This window comes from Mus musculus, chromosome 3 (genome assembly GCF_000001635.26).
Source record: "Mus musculus strain C57BL/6J chromosome 3, GRCm38.p6 C57BL/6J".
NCBI lineage: Eukaryota > Metazoa > Chordata > Mammalia > Rodentia > Muridae > Mus > Mus musculus.
This window is the reverse complement of record NC_000069.6, coordinates 85,961,146-85,968,371: the sequence shown is the minus strand read 5'-3', so window position 1 is coordinate 85,968,371 and position 7,226 is coordinate 85,961,146. Positions and strand designations below refer to the sequence as shown.

The window sequence follows — 7,226 nt, the reverse complement described above, 5'->3', positions numbered from 1 at the left end:
TTACAGGCCTGTTGGTTTTCTGTCATGGAAAGGGGTTGAGTGGGTTGTTACACTCTCAACCACTCATGCCTATGCCCCGGTGGTATGTAATCCTGCCACAGCCGCACGTGGTCTTCAGAGGTTCTGTCATTTATAGGAGGTGGAAATTGATCAAAAGGGGAAAAAGGAGCAGGGCGTGGTGGCACATGCCTTTAATCCCAGCACTCGGGAGGCAGAGGCAGAGTTAGAGACCAGCCTGGTCTACAAAGTGAGTTCCAGGACAGCCAGGGCTACACAGAGAAACCCTGTCTCAAAAAAAAAAAAAAAAAAAAAAAGAAAAAGAAAAAGAAAAAAGGGGGTGGGGGGAGAAGGACTCCATCAACACAGCTGCCAGAAGTTGTCATGCACGCTGGAGTAAGACTTTTTGGTGATGCAGTTCCTTGGGGACACCTGTAAGTCACCCCTGGCCTGTGCTCCTATATGTAAGTGCAATAAGCTGATTGGCTCTTTAGGCTATAGGAGGGTAGGATCATGCCATTGGTTGATCCTTTGGTGCCTTGTCTAGGTAGACTAGATGTTTGTTTGAGTCTCCCCAGGAGAAGTTAATGTAACAAAGACCTATCCAGTTGACCACAAAGCAAGGCAAAGGTTAGGAAATCCCACAATAAATATACAGCCTCAGACAAGGATAGTGAGCTAATCCTATGGAGAAGTTGGTTTTATGACTGACTATCCAAGTACAAAAGAAACCGGGGGTGTGGTGGCACTTGGGAGGCAGAGGCAGGCAGATTTCTGAGTTAGAGGCCAGCCTGGTCTACAGGGTGAGTTCCAGGACAGCTAGGTCTACACAGAGAAACCCTGTCTCGAGAAAAAAAAAAAAAAAAAAAGAATGTCAAAATTCATAAAGTCTCACCGATGTGACTGCCTGACCTGAACAAGGACGGCACAACTAGGCGCTCTAACATGGACAGGAAACACTCACAAGGCCTCAATATGTAACACTAATTAAAGAAAAAAGAGACCATGAATTTGAAAGCAAACAAGCAGGTATAGGTGGGAGCATTTGGAGGGACGAAAAGAAGGGGGGAGGGGAATGATATAATTATAATCTCAAAAAATAAATCTAAATTATTTTCTAAAACTATTCATAAGATCTAGAAATTTAAAACACATCAATGAAAACACAGTATTTTTGGACATGGTGGTATATGCCTTTAATCCCAACACTGGGAGGCAGAGAGAAAGAAAGAAAGAAAGAAAGAAAGAGAGAGAGAGAGAGAGAGAGAGAGAGAGAGAGAGAGAGGAAGGAGGGAGGGAGGGAGGGAAGGAGGGAGGGAGGGAGGGAAGGAGAGAGGGAGGGAGGGAGGGAGGGAAGGAGAGGGAGGGAGGGAGGGAGGGAGGGAAGGAGGGAGGGAGGGAGGGAGGGAGGGAGGGGGAAAGAGAAAGAGAGAGAAAATGCAGTATGAAATCTCTGTGGCCTTAAAGGATGGAAAGATTGCTCAATATAAGGAAAAATATTGGCCCAGGACCCCCAAGACCGAGTTCTCAGCACAAAGGAGTTTTATTTTCCCCAGAGGGACAGAGGTCAGGGTTAAGGGACAAATACAGGAAATAGAGGAAGAGGGTTAATAGGAAAAAGAACAAGGGAGAGGGGGAAGAGATATTTGTCCCTGAGGAACAAAGGACTGCCTCTGGATAGAGACAGATGCGGCACATAGGCAAATAGTGATTTTTAAAGGTACAAAGGAAAACCCCATGTTAGGATGAGGTGTTTAATTTTGATTGGGCATGTTAATTAGGTGACCCAAAGGGGGATTAGGCTCTTGATTGCTTTAATACTTTGATAGCTGGACTTGATAACCTCAGAAGAAGGAAGTAGCCAAAATGGGAATAGACCTTGGTGGCTAGCTTCAGGAATGTAATCTAATGGTTTTTAGCAAGGTAGAGAGAATTGGGAAGAAGGATAAGCCCTGCCTGTGCCATGTTTGCCACACTAGCCAGGGTCCCTTCATTCAGGGGTTAAGAGCGTTTGTTGCTCTTGCAAAGGACCTGGATCCTAATCTCAGCACCTCCATGGAGCCTGTCTATAATTCCAGCTCCAGGAGATCTGATCCCTCTTCCTCTAGCATCAAGCTTGCATGTGTTACACAAACATACATGCAGGCAAAACACCCATGCACATAAAATAAAATTTTAAAAATGAAGTCACTTTTTTCTCTTCCAGGATGTTTACAAGTGTTTAGAAGCACTCTGAATAGCTTGGTGTTTGATACATTATTGCAGGCTTTCCTACACATGACCTCCAACAAAACCAGAGTCTCTGATTATAGGATTGTTTATCTTTGTACCAAGAAGGTTGGGAAATCATCAAAAATCCACGTGTGGTATGTAACCAGGCAAACTTCAAGGGGCTCATGTTGTGAAACTTAAGAAAGTTTCTAAAAGGGGAAAATAAATCTAGCTAGGTCTTTAGGGGTTCTGTTTGTACTAAGCGTGTTGGTGACAGGGTCAAAATGCCCTCCTCACTGAAGAGCAGAAGATTGTAACAGTGTTGAAGGCATAAGCTCGGGGTCAGAAGGTTTTCATAAAAATTATGAAGATAGTTTTTTTTTTAAGTAGCAAAACTCAAGACTTATCTGTGTAGGGAAACTGTCCAAACCAGAATATGAAACAGGAAAGAACATGTCTTAGTCATCAAAGTACTGCCAACATGAGCAGGAGGCCAAGCGTGTCCTGACACCTGGGTAAAAAGCTGGGCAAATGAAGATAGGCGCATCCTTGGGGCTCCATAGCCAGCTAGTTCAGTGAGACTCCAACAGCTGAAAGTAAAGAGCGGTTGAAGAAGACACATAGTGTGGATTTCCAACCTCCACACAGTTATACATTCATATGTACACACACACACAGAATAGAAAAATCTATAAAAACTTAACCTAGAAATTAAAAAAGAAATCCAATTTAAAAATTGACATTTTTAGGGCTGGAGAGATGGCTCAGTGTTTAGGAATGCTTGCTGCCCTTGCAAAGCACTGTAGCTCATTCATAGCACCCATATCAGGTGATTCACAACTGGAAGTGGAACTCTACTTCCAGGGAATCTGACACCTCTTCTGACCTAGAAGGGTACATATTCAGATACACACATCCACACACAAAAATACATAATAAAAGGTATAAATCTGTTTAATTTTTAAAATTAGATGTTCAAGAGCCAACACACAAAGCTTGGTAACCTGAGTTTTTTTTTTTTTTTTTTTTTTTTGGTTTTTCGAGACAGGGTTTCTCTGTGTAGTCCTGGCTGTCCTGGAACTCGCTCTGTAGACCAGGCTGGCCTCGAACTCAGAAATTCACCTGCCTCTGCCTCCCAAGTGCTGGGATTAAAGGCGTGCGCCACCACGCCCGGCTGGTAACCTGAGTTTTATGCCAAGGACCTACATGGAGGAATGATAAAGTTGTGATGGTTTGTATATGCTTGGCTCAGGAACTGACACTATTAGAAGGTGTGGCCTTGTTGGAGTAGGTGTGTCATCGTGGGTGTGGGCTTTAAGACCCTAGTCCTAGTCACCTGGAAGCCAGTCTTCTGCTAGCAATAGTCAGATGAAGATATAGAACTCTCACCTCCTCCTGCACCATGCCTGCCTGGATGCTGCCATGTTCCTACCTTGATGATAATGGGCTGAACCTCTGAACCTGTAAGCCAGCCCCAATTAAATGCTGTTCTTATAAGAGTTGCCTTTGTCATGATGTCTGTTCACAACAGTAAAACCCTAAAACAAAGATCAGTTCTCAAAAGTTGTCCTTTGGAGGACTGTAGGGAGGGGAGTTATCCTCTGATTCTATACATGCCCCAAGGTCCCAAGTTCTGCATGGCCACTGCAGAAGGGACAGGGTGACACATTTCCCACCCCTGGAGCCAAGGTAGCAAGGCTTGTGCTCCACCAGTGCTGAAGGTTACTAGAGTAAGGCCTGTTTGTATAATAATGTACATAATTTACTTTATGTTCTTCCTTCAGATGTTCTCCCTGCTACGGTTAATGATTTCTTACACGCGTTCGCGACCGGCCAGGAAAGACGCAACAAACCGGAATCTTCTGTGGCAAAGCTTTATTGCTTACATCTTCAGGAGCAAGAAGCAAGAGCCAGAGCAAGAGAGCAAGAGCAAGAGCTCTATTGCTTACATCTTTAGGAGCCAGAGCGCTAGAGTGCAAGAGCCAGAGCAAGAGCTCTATTGCTTACATCTTTAGGAGCCAGAGCGCAAGAGCGCTAGAGTGCAAGAGCAAAAGCAAGAGCGAGAATGGCGAAACCCCGTCCCTTTTTAAGGAGAATTATTCTCCGCCTAGGACGTATTACTCCCTGATTGGCTGCAGCCCATCGGCCGAGTTGTCGTCACGGAGAAGGCAGAGCACATGGAGTGAAGAACTACCCTTGGCACATGCGCAGATTATTTGTTTACCACTTAGAACACAGGATATCAGCGCCATTTTGCAGAGCACATGGAGTGAAGAACTACCCTTGGCACATGCGCAGATTATTTGTTTACCACTTAGAACACAGGATATCAGCGCCATCTTGCAACGGCGAATGTGAGGGCAGCTCCCCACAATGATTCTGCAATAATTATAAGAGTCCAGGAGGTGAGGGTGTGTCTAAATGTCCTTAGCAAAGTGGTAATTGCTGAGACCCTCAGGACCACTCTTAAGGCTGTGGGAAAGAACTCTGAAAACATGAGATCAAAAATATATAAACAGGATTTCTCAACTATGCAAAAATATAGGGATGCAATGTGAATTGTATGAGGGGCTTCACTGACCTGAAAGAGCAGAGGCAAAAGAAAAAAGTGGGGGGGGGGCGCTAGTGAGATGGCTCAGTGGGTAAGAGCACTGACTGCTCTTCTGAAGGTCATGAATTCAAATCCCAGCAACCACATGGTGCTCACAACCATCCGTAGTGAGATATGACATCCTCTTCTGGTGAGTCTGAAGACAGCTACAGTGTACTTATATAATAATCAATAAAATCTTAAAAAAAAAAAAAGAGCAGAGGCAGCTACACTATAAACCTGCTTGTCAGAAAGATACAAATGAAGAAGATAAAGAGATTTAGGGAGTGGTGATCTCAGGGCAAGGTCCTTCCCAGCTAAACTTACTGTTTCTTCTTACAAAGGCAGGCACGTTTCTGAGTTCAAGGTCAGTCTTGGGCAGAGCAAATTTAGGCCTAGGTGTGGTGGCTATGGTGATCTCAGAGCAAGATCCTACTCATCTAACTTATTGTCTGTGCTTACAAAAGCAGGGAGGTCTCTGAATTTATTTGCTATGTTAAAAAAATGTACTTGCTGTCTCTTTCTAAGAATCAAGGGACTAAGGTCATAAAGTGTTGATTCATGGGAAAATCAAAAGAGAACTTGGAGTAAATGACTGAATTGGTATGTAAATAAGACTGGGTTTTGGTCTGCAAGAGAGTTACCCAGAGACAACTTCTTGGAGAGTGAGTACAGCTCCTTTAGAATTTTTTCTAGTAGGATTTCTGACTTTGGTCTAAAAACCCAAAAGCTATCCTAGAAAGCTGTTACAGCTCTTATAAAATTTTCCTAACAGGATCTCTGTCCTTGGTTGGAAAACCCAAGAATTACTTAGAGAGCTAACACATCTCTTTTAGAATTTTTTTTCTAGCATCTTTTCCTTTTGGAATTTGTCTGGTGGGTTTTCTGAGCTACCCAGAGAGCTTTTAGAATTTTTTCTAGCATGAGAGAGCTGTATGTAGCAGAGAGCCATCTTGAGCAGAGAGAGCTGTCTAGGGAGCAGAACCACGAGCTGTCAGCTTGTTCCCACAATTGACTTTTAGTCATTCCTTTGCTTCTCCCAAACACCCCTTCCTCAAGACCCCCTCTCCAAGCTGAGGCTGGTCCTTGGTACCATGCTTTTCATATGTCCACACACATGTATGCAATAAATAAGCAAGCTAGAAATTAAAAATAAAAGACCATTAATGCCTGTGACTATTAGTTTCTAAAATACCATTCTTCAAATTCTCAAAGGAAGGCAAATACATAGAAGGATACAGGCGTGATAGCGCATGCTTGCAATCCCAGTACTCAGGAAGCTGAGGCAAGAAGACTGTGAGTTCAGCCTGTGCTATATGGAAAGAGATAGCTAAGAAAGGTGAGAGAGAGGGGGAAGGAAGGGAGAGAGAGAGGGAAGATAGAGAGACAGAGAGAGACAGAGAAGAAGGGTGGGAGAGAAGGGAAAGGTGTTTAATTCATTCCTAGGAAAATATAAATAATGAACTATATGACAGCTACTCTAACTGCTAATTTTAAAAAATCATAAAGGAAATGGATGATGGGAATACCCCCACATATGCCTGGGGCATGTAAAATGTTATATCTAGTTTGGTGAACAGTTTGACAATTCCTCAAAATAAATCAATCTTAGAGTTATCACTTAACATAGCAATTACCATTCTCCGTGAATACCTGAGAGATACAGTCAATTCTAATTATAGGCTCTTGCAACCTTGTACATAAATGTTCTTAGTGGCTTTTTTTCTTAATAACTTAAAAGAAGATAAAATTAAATGTTCATCAGTTGATGAGCAGATAAATAAAATGCAGCATGTGGAGTATTATTCAGCCATAAATATTGAAGAATGGGTATGTGTTACCTCATGTATGAACCTTGAAGACATTATGCTAAATTAAAGTAGGCCAAAGACAAGATTCCTATGATATGTGATCCTATTTATATTAAATGTCTGGAATAGCTAGTCTACAGAGACAAAACGCAGCTTAGTCGTCCCCAGAGGCAGGCAGGAGTGGAGATGTGTTAGCTACGTTTCTTGTTGGTTGTGACAACGTGCAAAAAGCAATGCAAGGGAAGAAGAGCTTATTCTAGCTCAAGAGTTTACAGTACAGTCCACAGTGGTGAAAGCAGGCAGCTGGGAGTCACATCTCCACAGATAGGGCAGCAAAGAGAGAGAGAGAGATGCTGACACTTGGCCAGCCGGTTCTCCTCTTTCCTCCTTTTTGTTTACATTTGGCTCCCAGAGCATGCCATCCACATCCTGGGCGGGTCTTCCTTCCTCACTTAAGCTTCTCAGGAATCCAAATGTGCCTCTAAATCCAGCCAAGCTGACAGCGTTAGTCAGTCACAGGGAGTGTTATGGTGTGGGTTGGATGTAAAGTGTCACTATAGGCTCGCGTGTTTAAATGCATGGGTGCCAGCTGATGGCACTGTCTGGGGAGGTGTTGG

General features: G+C 43.4%; 1 non-coding gene across 1 annotated transcript; it reads left to right on the top strand.

The window, feature by feature from the left end:
- The first annotated feature begins 5,461 nt into the window (after nt 1-5,461).
- Gm27811 lies at nt 5,462-5,525 on the top strand. Its single transcript, XR_003954757.1, has one exon. It is a non-coding gene; the product is annotated as a U7 small nuclear RNA (small nuclear RNA).
- Nucleotides 5,526-7,226: the final 1,701 nt, after the last annotated feature.